Source organism: Nycticebus coucang, chromosome 3 (assembly GCF_027406575.1).
Source record: "Nycticebus coucang isolate mNycCou1 chromosome 3, mNycCou1.pri, whole genome shotgun sequence".
In the NCBI taxonomy this organism is placed as follows: Eukaryota; Metazoa; Chordata; class Mammalia; order Primates; family Lorisidae; genus Nycticebus; species Nycticebus coucang.
Genome location: NC_069782.1, coordinates 17,779,579 through 17,792,604, shown reverse-complemented (window position 1 = coordinate 17,792,604; position 13,026 = coordinate 17,779,579). Strand labels below are relative to the sequence as shown.

At 36.6% G+C, this 13,026-nt stretch overlaps 1 protein-coding gene across 4 annotated transcripts in view; it reads right to left on the bottom strand.

Annotated features, from left to right (window-relative positions):
- Positions 1-13,026, bottom strand: part of SLC41A2 (solute carrier family 41 member 2) — a 119,688-nt gene that overhangs the window by 17,922 nt on the left and 88,740 nt on the right. The window lies entirely within an intron of this gene.

Sequence of the window (13,026 nt, the reverse complement as noted above, 5' to 3'; positions counted from 1 at the left end):
TAAGTATATATTTCAAAGTATTTCATTTTCTTGGAAGCTACTGAGGAGAGTATTGTGACTTGGGATTTGGTTCTCAGCTTCACAAATGTTGGCCTAAATGAAGGCTACTGATTTTATATCCCAAAGTGTTGCCGTATTTCTTCATCACTTCCAGGGGTTGAGTCCCTGGGGCTTTCTAAGTATAAGATCATATCATCAGCAAACAGTGAAAGTCTGACTTCCTCTATCCCCATAAAGATACACTTGATACCCTTCTCTGCCTGATTGCACTGGCTGAGACTTCCAGCACTATGCTGACAGTGAACACCCTTGTCTGGTAGTGTTATGTTTTCTAAACTGCTTGGTGAGTGTACTGCTGTTCACAATATTATTCTTCTTCTTATCTTATACATGTCATTTCTATGTATTCAATATGTAATGTGAAATTAAATAAATTAAAAAGCATAATAATTCTTGGCTGGGTGTTTAGTAACCCTTGTCCCGTTAAGCCTGCCAATGATCATTCCCTCATCTGACCATGTCATTCTGATAGAATAATATAAAGCACTTTATAATAATATAAAGTGATTGCTAATGTCATGTGATACTAGGAAATGGCAACCTAAAAGTCAGGAGATATTTTAATTAAATAAGTCATTTCTTAGTTTATAACAAGAGGAAGGAAAAAGAAAAAAGATGAGAACAAAGCATATATAAGTAGCTATAAGAAATGAACATTTATGGATTTTCTACTATATGCTAAACAAAATTACCTTCATGCCCTTAATATCAATAGAATATCAGGAAAAGTTGCAATCAGCAGAGGCCAGGCCCTGAACAGCCAAGGTGCCCCCTCTTTACCATCCACCCCAGTCCCAAATGGCCCTGATTCTAATACCATGCCCTTTCAAGTACAGGGTCTTTCTGTAGGTTGCTTAGCAAAACACTCCACTGGAAAAACTCCTATTCATTTCTTTAAAAGTATTTATTGAACGTTCTTCCAATGTATTATTCAAATTTTAAAAACCACTTTTTAAAAAAATCTATGTTTTCAGGCCAGATGTCGTGACTCACACTTGTAATCCCAGAACTCTGGGAGGCCAAGGTAGGTGGATTGTTTGGGCTTAGGAGTTCAAGACTAGCCTAAGAGCCAGACCCTAAAATATCTCTAAAATAGCCAGGCGTTGTGGTGGGCTTCTGTAGTTCCAGCTACTTGAGAGGCTGAGGCAAGAGAATTGCTTGAGCCCAAGAGTTTGTGGTTGCTACGACATCACAGCACTCTACCAAGGGTGTCAAAGTGAGACTCTATCTCGAAAAAAAAAAAAATCTATTCTTTTAACAGCATACACACTATATACTTGTGGTGGTGGTCTCTGAATTGTGGGGATTATAGACAATTTTGACAACGATGAATACAGATTATTTTATGATAAAAAACAAAACTCAGTCCATGGCCATACCACCCTGAATATACCTGATCTTGTCTGATCTTGGAAGCTAAGTAGGGTTGGGCCTGGTTAGTACTTGGATAGAAGAAACAACCTCGAAAAAATCTTATAAGCAGGCTGGGTGCTGTGGTTTATGCCTGTAATCCTAGCACTCGAGGAGGCCAAGGTAGGTGGATTGCCTGAGCTCAGGAGTTCAAGACCAGCCTGAGCAAGAGCGAGACCCCATCTCTAAAAATAGTGGGCATCTGGGTGGGCAACCTGGAGTCTTAGCTACTTGGGAGGCTGAGGCAAGAGGATCACTATACCCAATAACTTGAAGTTGCTGTGAGCTATGATGCCATGGCACTCTACCTAGGGTGACAAAATGAGAATCTGTCTCAAAGAAAAAAGAAAAAAAAAAAAAAGGACAAATCAAGCTTAATTAATCTAGTTAACATCTTGGAAAAGGCAGCTATGAGAAGTGGTGAAAGCCCAGACATAATCAACTTGGACTTCCAGAAGGTTTGAGACACAGTGTCACATAAGGATTTGTAGATATAATTACGACTACTGTTGAAATACCAGAACTCTATGTTGAGAGTAGAGGCTAAAAGGATGTTGATTTGGCAGGAATCACAATGGCAAAGCCACCTATATCAGATTTGGTTACTTGGTATTATCTATACCTGCCAACATATAAATTCTTGTATGTGTGAACTGAGACCTTGTACCTAAAGAACGAGTTTGTAATTTAAAAAATGGCAAACGATTTCTTTTTGAAACTAAAATGAAGAACATGTTAAGGCGCTAAAGAAAACAACAGTTGCTTAAGAACAGACATATAAATCGGCAGAACAGAAGAGAATCTAGAAATAGATGCACATATATATAGTAAATTGATTTTTGACAAAGATGCTAAGGTAATTCAAGAGAAGAAAGGATGGTCTTCTTAACAAATAGTGCTGGAACAACTAGATACTCATACTGAAAAATATGAATCTCAAGCTTTACCTCATACCATATACAAAAAGTTCACTCAAAATGATCAGTGACCCAAATAAAAGCTAAATCTCTAAAATAAAAGAGAAAATCTTCACAACCTAGAGATAGGCAAAGCTTTCTTAGGACACAAAAAGCACTAATCATTTAAAAAAATTGATAAATTGAACTTCACTAAGACTAAAACTCTCAAAACACATAGTCAAGAAAATGATTCAATGAAGACTAAAGTTACTAAAATTGTATCATATTAAAGATCTTTATTTAAAAAAATTAAAAAAAGATCTTCATTAAATAAGTAGATTTTAGCTGCTTTTGGCATAGATACAAAAGTAATTATGCAAGATAATAAATATGTTAATCTGGTTCACTGTGGTAGCCATTTTACTATCTACATGCATTCCATATCATGTGGTAAATCTCAAATATATATAATAAAATTTATTTTAAAAATGAAAATGAAAAAGCAATTCACAGACTGGGAGAAAATATTTCCAATACATGTATCTGACAAGTAACTAGTATCCAGGGTATAGAAAGAACTCTTACAACTGAATAATAAGTCAACTCAATTTAAAAAATGGGTATAAAGAAATTGTGAAGGGGCAGCGCCTGTGGCTCAAAGGAGTAGGGCACCTCCAGCCCCATATGCCGGAAGTGACAGGTTCAAACCCAGCCCCGGCCAAAAACTGCAAAAAAAAAAAACAAAGAAAAGAAAAGAAAAAGAAAGAAACTATGAAGGCAGCAGATGAGCTAATACAAGTAGGGGTATGAGCAAGTGAGGAGAGGGGAGGAGGGAGGGCGAGGGGGTCACAGTGTATGGCACACTTCTTGGGGGCAGGACACAATTATAAGAGACACTTTATCTAACAAATGCAATCAGTGTAACCTAATTCTTTGTACCCTCAATGAATCCCAACCAATAAAATAAATAAATAAATAAACGGATATAAGGAAACAAAACAAGGCTCAATGTGGTGGCTCACATCTGTCATTCTTATACCTTCAGAGGCTGAGGTGAGAATCACTTCAGGCCAGGAGTTCAAGACCAACCTGAGCAAGAGCAAGACCCTGCCTCTACAAAAATAGAAAAAGTAGTCAGGCCTAGTGGTACATGTGTGTAGTCCCAGCTATTCAGGAGGCTGAGACAAGAAGACGGTTAAAGCCTAAGAGTTTGAGGTTGTAGTGAGCTATGAAGATACCACTATAGTCTAGAGAAAACATCCCATAAAAATGGTCAGTAAACCCATAAAAAGATAGTTGATATCATTAGTCATCGGATAAATGCAAATTTTTATCACTATGATACTACCTTTACAGCCACTAGAATGGCTACAAAGGTTGAAAGAACCACATGAATAATCAGAGCTCTCATACTAGTGAGAATGGTATAATCATTTTGGAAAACAGTTTGGTAGTTTCTTATAAAGCTTAAAATACACTTTCCATAAGACCCAGAAATTCTACTCTTGGGTATTTATCCAAGAGAAATAAGAACATATAGCCACACAAAGACTTGTACGTGAATGTTCTTACCAGCCTCATGCATAATAGCCCCAAACTAGAAACAAACCAAATGTTCATTAACAGGTGAATGGATAAAGCAATTGTGATTTATTCATACAATGGAATACTACTCAGCAATAAAAAAGCAAACTACTAATACACATAACAATACAGGTAAGCTTCAAAAAATATCTGTTGAGTAGAAGAAGGAGACAACAAAGACCACACACTTAGATTCATTTATATGAAATTATAACGTTGTTGTAAATATATTATTGTGTAGAGTTGTAGATGATTCGTTATCCCTGCTGTATAGTACTTCATGGTGAAACTTCATTTACTTCCAATAAATTTGGCATCCTATTTATGAGGATAAGATGTTAAAATTATTTACATTTTTGTAACTTTTTTTTTTTGAGACAGAGTCTCAAGCTGTCACCCTGGATAGAGTGCTATGGAGTCACACAGCTCACAGCAACCTCAAACTCTGGGGCTTAAGAGATTCTCTTGCCCCAGCCTCCCAAGTAGCTGGGACTACAGGCACCCGCCACAATGCCTGGCTATTTTTTTGTTGCTGTTGTTGCAGTTGTCATTCTTGTTTTAGCTGGCCGGGACCAGGCTCGAACCCACAACCTCGGGGTATGTGGCTGGCGCCCTACCCACTGAGCTACGGGCGCTGCCCCACATTTTTGTAACTTTTAAGTACTGTTGTGCTCTGAATAATGAGGTTATCCTCAAAAACAGACTATATATACAACAGTGTTTCCAGAAGACTGTAATACCATACTTTTACTGTAACTTTTTAATATTTCAATACACAAATATTTACCATTGTGCCACAACTGCCTATAGTATTCAGTACAGTAACATGCTGGGCAAGTTTGTAGCCCAGGAGCAATCGGCAGAACACGCTTTAGAAGCTAGCTAATCAATGACAGTCTTTATTTCGGAAGTAGCCATTTACGAACTAATTCATTTCATTAAACACACCCTTGAAGGTCAGCCAGACAACAGTCACATCAGGGTAACCATACTTCTACTGATGACATCAATCCGTTCACACCTGTGAATGTCTGCCAATTCCTGAAGTCCTGCTTGAATATCCACAGATCATGCTCTTGTTCCTGGTCCCAGTCAGTATAGCTCTCTTACAATACTAGGTAAAATTTCAACTTTGTCTTTTTATTTAGATACTGAGTGATGGCCTCATCCTCCCTTGATATCCTTTAATCTTCCCTTTTAGTAAACACAAAAATCTCTGGAGTATTCTTGCTTCAATACATTTCCTTATAGTATAGTACAAAAATAATAATTTAGATTACCTTTGTAATGCTGACCTAATACAGACATTTCACTTTATAATGAAAAGGTTACATGGTGCTAATACTTGTTTTTAAAAATAGCTTAAAATTTTACATTATAGAATTATTCAGGTCAGTATTTCTTGAGATGAATATTCTGGGGTCACAGTCAACTAAAGATTTATTTGGGCAAATTTCTTGAGGGATGGTTTTTATGCTTTCAATTAAGTGCTTTCACATAGCTGTGTTATAAGATTTTTTTGTAGATGATGTGAACATTCCCCTAAATCATGCGTGCAATCTCAGCAGGATTCAGAGCACATGCAGCAACAACCTACGAGAATCATATGCAAAAAGACGGTTCAGCTTCTCTGGTTCTACCCTGGTCTTTATCAGGCTTGACGAGACTGACAAGAGCTCCGTTCCCGGTGCCTTGTTATACTGGGATCTAGCACGCTGTGCTTCCAACAAGGAGTACAGTCATTTCATCTTCTGTGCATTACCGGCCCAGGGACCAAGCACACCTACCTGAAGAATTCATCATCAATATGGATCTACAACCCTACAACCGAAGCCACTGTCCTTCAACCTTTCTTATCACCCAGCACACTTGAACTTATAGTTAAACTTCCATGACAAATTGAAATTACATTGATCGAGAAAAAAAGAATATACTGGGCGGCACCTGTGGTTCAAAGGAATAGGGTGCCGGCCCCATATGCCGGAAGTGGCAGGTTCAAACCCAGGCCCCAGCCAAAAACTGCAAAAAAAAAAAAAAGAATATATTTATTGTTATTTGAACTTCTTTTGAAACTAATTTAAGACCTTGAAAATTTTTTCACAGTACACCAGTGTTGAAAATCACTGACCTACGGCCCCATAAAATAATCACACTATTGCATCACAAAATGCAAACACAAGGCTTTTAAAATGGCTTTTCAAAAATTCACCTGCTTAAGCTTCCTACCTTAAGGTAACAGTATTAACCAACTCCAGAAGTTAAAGTATATGTTTTTACACCTCGAAAAAGACTCTAGGAACTATAGTTCCTCCCCTCACATCTCATTTATCATTCTCATCACAGTTCTCCCTCAACCCAAGCTGAGAGACAGAAACCAATTAAGAGACAGAGGCAGAATGGCCGCATAGACAGACCAAAGGATCCGTAACTTTCCAGTTACAATCTTGTAAATTCAATTCCTGAGGACGAGAACAGAATGTGAACAAGATCGGCAACCTGTTAAAATCTCCTGGTTGCTGAGCTCTTTCCTTTGAGATGCCTTTTGGGAATAGTAAGATTTAGTTAAAGGTATCAATAGGAAAGACACAGCCAAGTATTTAACAAGGGCCTACTAAGTACTTAAATATAACCACTGTGCAAAAAGGAGGTGTTATCCTCATTTCACTTGCAAGGACAGTAAGAATCCAAGGAATTAAGCAATTTGCCCAAAGATGAGCTAATTAACTTGCTTAGCTACTGGGTGGTTATCCTGGAATTCCAATTATGATCATGTTGACACCGTGTGGCTAAGTTCTTCCTTATCTAGAGTGACTCCAAGGAATGGGTTTCAGAATCATGGTAGAACTCAATTCTGGTTCTATAGGTTCTGATTTCCTTACTGTCACCCTAGAAGACTCAATGTCTCAGTAATCCACAGCTACTGATGAGGATGAGGATGATATTAGAATAAGGCCATAATAATGACAATAGCACTTTACGCACGTTATCTCATTTCATCCTTATAACAACTCACAAGGTAGCTCTCTTCTGAGCCTCTTTTTACAGATGGGAATCTGTAAGAGGTGACAAATCCCTAAGAGGTGACCTGACCTAAGCTGACTCAGGTAACGAGTGGTGACAGCCAGAGCTCAGCCCCTAACAAACTATCTCAGAGGAATGTATCAGATAGCTCAAGCTTGGCTGCAGTTGGAAAAAAGTTGAAAATTACCATTCTACAAACTAAACTAACCCTTTATACTCTGTTCTTCAAGCCCTTTCATGATCTTGTCATAACCTGTAATTTTTGACTTGATTTTCCATCACTCTCTTTATTTTTCATTACAAATAATTTTGTTTTTGAGATGGTCTTACTATGTTGCCCAGGCTGGTCTCAAACTCTAGGGCTCAAGCGATCCTGCCACCCGAGCCTCCTGAGTACCTGGATTATAGGCACGGGCCATGGCGCCTGCTCCTATCATTCCCTCTCCTAAGCCCTGGGTTCCAGGAAATTGCTTGCCATTTTCCATAAATAGCCTGAGTTTTCTTATTTACCTAATGCTACTCCTTTTTTTCTGAAATGGCATTTTCTATGGATTCCACAAAGCAAAATTTTATCCACTATAAAACTTCCCTCCTCACATAGGAAAAACTCTAAGACTAAAGCGTAGTGTCAAACTTACTCCTACAAAACAAAGAGACTAGGATTATAGACTCTGGAGCCAGACTCCACCTTGCTGTGTGAACTTGGACAAGTCATTTAAATTCTTTGTCAATTGACCCATCTGTAAATAGCAAATAATGACAGAACTTACCTCACTGGGCTATTGTAAAAACTTAATCAGTTCATATATGGAAAGTACCTAGAATAGTGCATGACTCATAGTAAGTACTATATAAATATTTACTATTACTATTTTCAAACTCTTATATAGGTCAGAAACATGGATCAAATCACTAAATTTCAGCAGTATTATATTTGTTGATAGTAATTTGAGTTTCTCAGCAGCTAAAACATATATTCTGATCCCTCCTCCAAAAGAATCTATTAAAAGTACTTTCAAAGAATGAAAATGAGACATGCATACAGTTTAATTGATTCTGAAGTTACGAGGAAGAAACCTGTATTCCTATAAAGAAATAAGTCTTAGGCTCTTTCCTAGCTATTTCATGCGCTTAAGTCTAATCTTCTACTAAGAGAAGGACCTTATGAACTGGGACAGTATCTTCTATATCTTTTGTACAGTGAGTAGCACACCCAAACTTTCACAATGAATTTTTCATGGAGTCTGGAGCTGCTAGAATTTTAGTAGAGTTCTTAATAATCTACTTTTCTGTAACAAACCATCAGTCCCTAAAATAGAGAATTAAAAATTTCGTTTAGAAATGGTTTTAATGCATTGTTTACCAATTATATTAAAAACTTTGTTGGAATTCAATAGGCTAGGGCTATTGAATCAAGGGCTAGAAGTCTCATTTTTCTTTTCCCACCAGGATATTTTATAGCAGAAAGAATATTAATATACTTCATATGTACCCATAATCACCATAATAAAAAAGAAAATTGTTAATAGTAAAATAAAAGGGGGTTTTGTTTTTAGTCAAATGAGTGAAATAAATAGTGGGCTGTAAGAATAATGAGACTTGAATGGTAGGTAACAGACTTACTCACATTTTCGGTCACTCATCTAATTACAATCCTTTTTTCTTCCTCTTTCAGTTGGGTTAGGGACGATCTTTTTTGCCTCTCATAGGAATGTCATCCAACAAAATGCATGTTTATGTTTTTTTGAGCAAAGGAGGCATACTTAGGATTTCTAAGACAAAGGGAAACTGGTAGAGGCCTTCAGTAGGGAAATGAACCAGGATGTACTGCTGTTCCTTCTTTGCTCAAGGGATTGTTTGTGCATTATGTGATGCAAGACACATAATAAGGACCTCAAACAATGCAACTTGTGACAGATAAGTAGATTTTTTTAAATTTAAAAAATATGTACAAAAAATTAAGTTAGTGAATGCCAAGTGCAAAAATAAGAAACTAGCTCAATCATTCTAAATCCCAAAAACTCAAGTTGACTTTTTACTTTTCATTTAAAAAACACCTATTGAGCAACAAGACCAAACGTAGAGAGAATATATGCTATGGAACAAACTCCTATGTTAATATCTAAAAGTCAAACCCTTAATTTTAAAAACTTAATATGGAAAAATTAAAACACATATAAAAGTAGACAATAGTATAAATTAATCCCACCCGTTCTCATCACTCAGCTTCATCTACTGTTATCAGCTCATGGCCAATTTTATCCCTACTCTTTCATTTCCCTAGATGTCGTTTAATCTCTAAACATTTCAGGAAAATCATACAATTTTAACCAATCGTTGTTAAAGTTTATGAGATTTTTGCATTTTATTTTTCCTTGCCTTTTATTTTGAATACCTATGTCAGAGAACGAAAGGAAATTGGTGTTTATGGAAAGCAACCAGAATAAAATTTAGGATTTTGTTTTAGTTCTTCTGGGGTTTCTGGTATCTAAATACAGTTGTGAATTTTTTTTCCTCTTTCCATTGGAAAAGGAGATGGAACTAGCAAGATACAGTCATTCAGTTTAACAAACATTAATTGAGCACCGGATGGGGACAGAGTTAAGTGCTGGAGATACAAAAATGAGTAAAACAAAGACCCTTTCTCTAAATGGGTGAGACAGACACACAAATAGACAATGTCACTATAATATGGAAAAATCTCGGACAATGGTATTCATGGGGGACCTTGGGAAATGGAGAATAAGACCACTCAGACCAAATCAGATATTCAAGAACAGCTTCCAGGAAGAGATGATATCTGGGTAAATGCAAAAGTGCTGCAAATGATTATTACTGTGCCATTACAGTAAATGTAGTTTCCTTCAAACAAATTTCTTTCATTTAGTTGGCTAGGGAATTGGGGGGAAGGCTCTTCAAAGAGTATTAGTCTGGGAAGAGAGTAAAACAACAAGAATTCAAAAACATCTACTATATTGAGTCCTGTAAATTACACCAAAGAGAAGACCTCAGCACTCAAGGAGGCAGGAGTCTGGATAGAAAGAAATTAAGCATGTATAAGAAAACCTAAACATTCATATCAAAACATAGAGTTCAGAGATGAGACGAGTAGAGCAGACAAAAAGAAACTGAGTAAGAGCTGAGACCAAAGCTCTGAATGTAAATTTAACCCAGATCAAAAAAAGAAGGCCAATCAAGTAAAGTACATTAAAAGGTAAGTCTTAAATGGTCAAAGATTCTTCATCTTTAGCAGATATTTCTTCATTCTGTCCATCTTTGAATTGATTAAAGCAGGCTGTGGAAGGTCAAGATCTTTTAACCAAACCTTAAAGAGGTGTGTCTGCATGCACTCATGTGTCTATTTGTATATGTTAATGTCAGAGCGCGAGGATTTGATCAGAGAATTTACAATCTGATTCTAAGCTATTCCATTGGAATAATTTGCAATGTCAGCCTGCAAATGCAAAGATCTACTCTGGCAGAGATCTGATTATTGGGGATAAGATAAGAGGCAAAACCTATAAAAATGAGAGTTGTAAAAGACACATAAGAAAATTAAATCAACACTGAAAGACAAAAACAAAATATTTTCCAGTTGTCATTCAGAGATCAATGGCCCACCATTTATAGTTCTGTTTAATAGCAACAACAGCATCAGCTGACCTTTACATACCATCCGCTATGTAGCAATCTTTATATAAGTAATTCAATAAATTCTCAGCACAGCCTATGAAGTAGCTCATATAATTGTTCCCATTTTACAGAAGGAATAACTGAGATACAGAGAGACTAATAATTATTCTTTTCTCAACTCCAGTTTTTCAACTTTCACTAGAAGGAATTGAGGTCAGAGGTTACAAAAGCGCATGTAAGTATACTATAGACATAGATCAAAATCTAATTTTTATAAACTCAGAAAAACTATTCATGTCTTTCATTGACTTAAGTGAAATGAGGTGGGGTGTTGGTACAGAACCACAAACATAAACATCCAATCAATCCGTGAGGCCAAGGGGTAGAGTTACAAAAAGAAACATGCTCTAGAAATGTTGTATCAGCCAGCAGTCCAAAGACTGGGCTCTGAATGTTTCCCAAAGGATTGAAGAATGCATCTTTTTCATAATACACGCACAGGCTTGGCACCTGTGGCTCAAGTGGCTAAGGCGCCAGCCACATACACCTGAGCTGGCGGGTTCAAATCCAGCCTGGGCCCGCCAAACAACAATGATGGCTGTAACCAAAAAATAGCTGGGTGTTGTGGTGGGTGCCTGTAGTCCCAGCTACTTGGGAGGCAGAGGCAGGAGAATCACTTGAGCCCAGGAGTTGGAGGTTGCTGTAAGCTGTAATGCCATGGCACTCTACCCAGGGCGACAGCTTGAGGCTCTGTCTCAAAAAAAAAAAAAAATAATATACGCAGAGCAGCATCAGACAGAAATGGTAATAAGTGACTACATTACATATAGCAATAGAAGTAGCCATTAGTAAAAAACCATTTGATATAACTTTTGTCACTCCTGAACAGTAGAAAAATATGACTCCCCAGGTAGTTAGCTGCTTTTTCCTCCAGGCTCTGAAAGCACTTTTTACCTAGCTACACCGAGCATTTATGCTGTGTTACAATTGTTTGTTCATGGAGTAGTATTCCCTCCAGTCTACAAGTCCCTGAGTATAAACAGGTTCTGAATTTCTTCCTCCTGGGACTTAAAAGCCACCCCTGCATCTAGTAGAATAAAGATTTATTGAATGAATAAATGAATGAATTTTTTTTTTAAATAGTTAGGGTCTCACTCTCTCTCTCAGGCTGGAGGGCAATGGCTTGCTCCAAGTCCTGCATCCTTCCACCTCAGCCTCCCAAGTAGCTGGGATTTAGATGTGAACGCCATGCCTGGCACGAATAAATGATTTGATGCACGATTTTTTATAAAACCTAAGGCACCATAAGCATTATGGAAAAAATTAAAACCTCAAAGTTTTAAAGCTTTTGTTATTTTAAGAATAGGTACATCTCGTCTACTCGCTCCTCTTAATTAGATCCTATATATGAATTGCTTCCTTATGACACACGCTCTGTGTTTTTTCATCTCTCTTTTAACTCAATAATCTCCAAAAGTTTTAGCTATTACAGCAATCTCAGCATAAAATATCTGAACATATTTATTTAATACAATGCTTATGTTTATTACTTAGCAAACATAAAAATAGAAGAAAACAGACATTTTAAACAAATGAAAATTTAACCTTTCTTCCTATGTACAATGCATTGTTTGCAGGCATTCTACTTTAAAAATCACTGATTTACATCAAAAGAACAAATCTCATGGAATTTTGTGAGAATTCAGTAAATCAATACATGTAAAGCACTTAGAACACTGCCTGGTGAACAGAAAACACTCAATGCCAGCTGATTTCATTACCACCATCATTAACATCAATGCAAGTCTACAGTGGAATGATGTCCACATGCCTATTCTCTGGCATCATTCCTGCATATACAAAACTCCACAAAAGCCAAATTCAAATGCCATCTCTTCAAAGAATTATCTCAATCCACATCTTAAGGGATTAAGGTTTCTCACTGTAGAAAGTATGAAATTTACAGAGTTACCAAGAAGACAAAATAAAGCTGGAATGGTTTGGAAAAAATTAAAGATGGGTTTATGGAAAACGATGCCATATAAAAAGATGTGATTATTAACCCCAAGAAAAAATAGGAAAAAAGTAAATATAGTCATAGTAAGTTATCTGACTCTCAATAATGTTTACAAAGGCCTAATAATACAAACACTGATGACTAACAAAAAATGTTATATTACTATATGGGAAAGATGGGACTTATAGCAATCCCCAAATCCTCAACTTTTCTTAGTAAAAGTCTAAAGGAGATTAATCACAAACTAGAATTTAGGGTATATTACTTTAAAACTTATAAATACCAGAAGCAACAGTTAAACTATTTCAAAGTGATTATTATTTCTGAGAAACGAGATCAAAAAGGCAGAACTTTTTAGTAGTATTTTAAGAATTTTGTACATGTATTATATTGACCCCACAG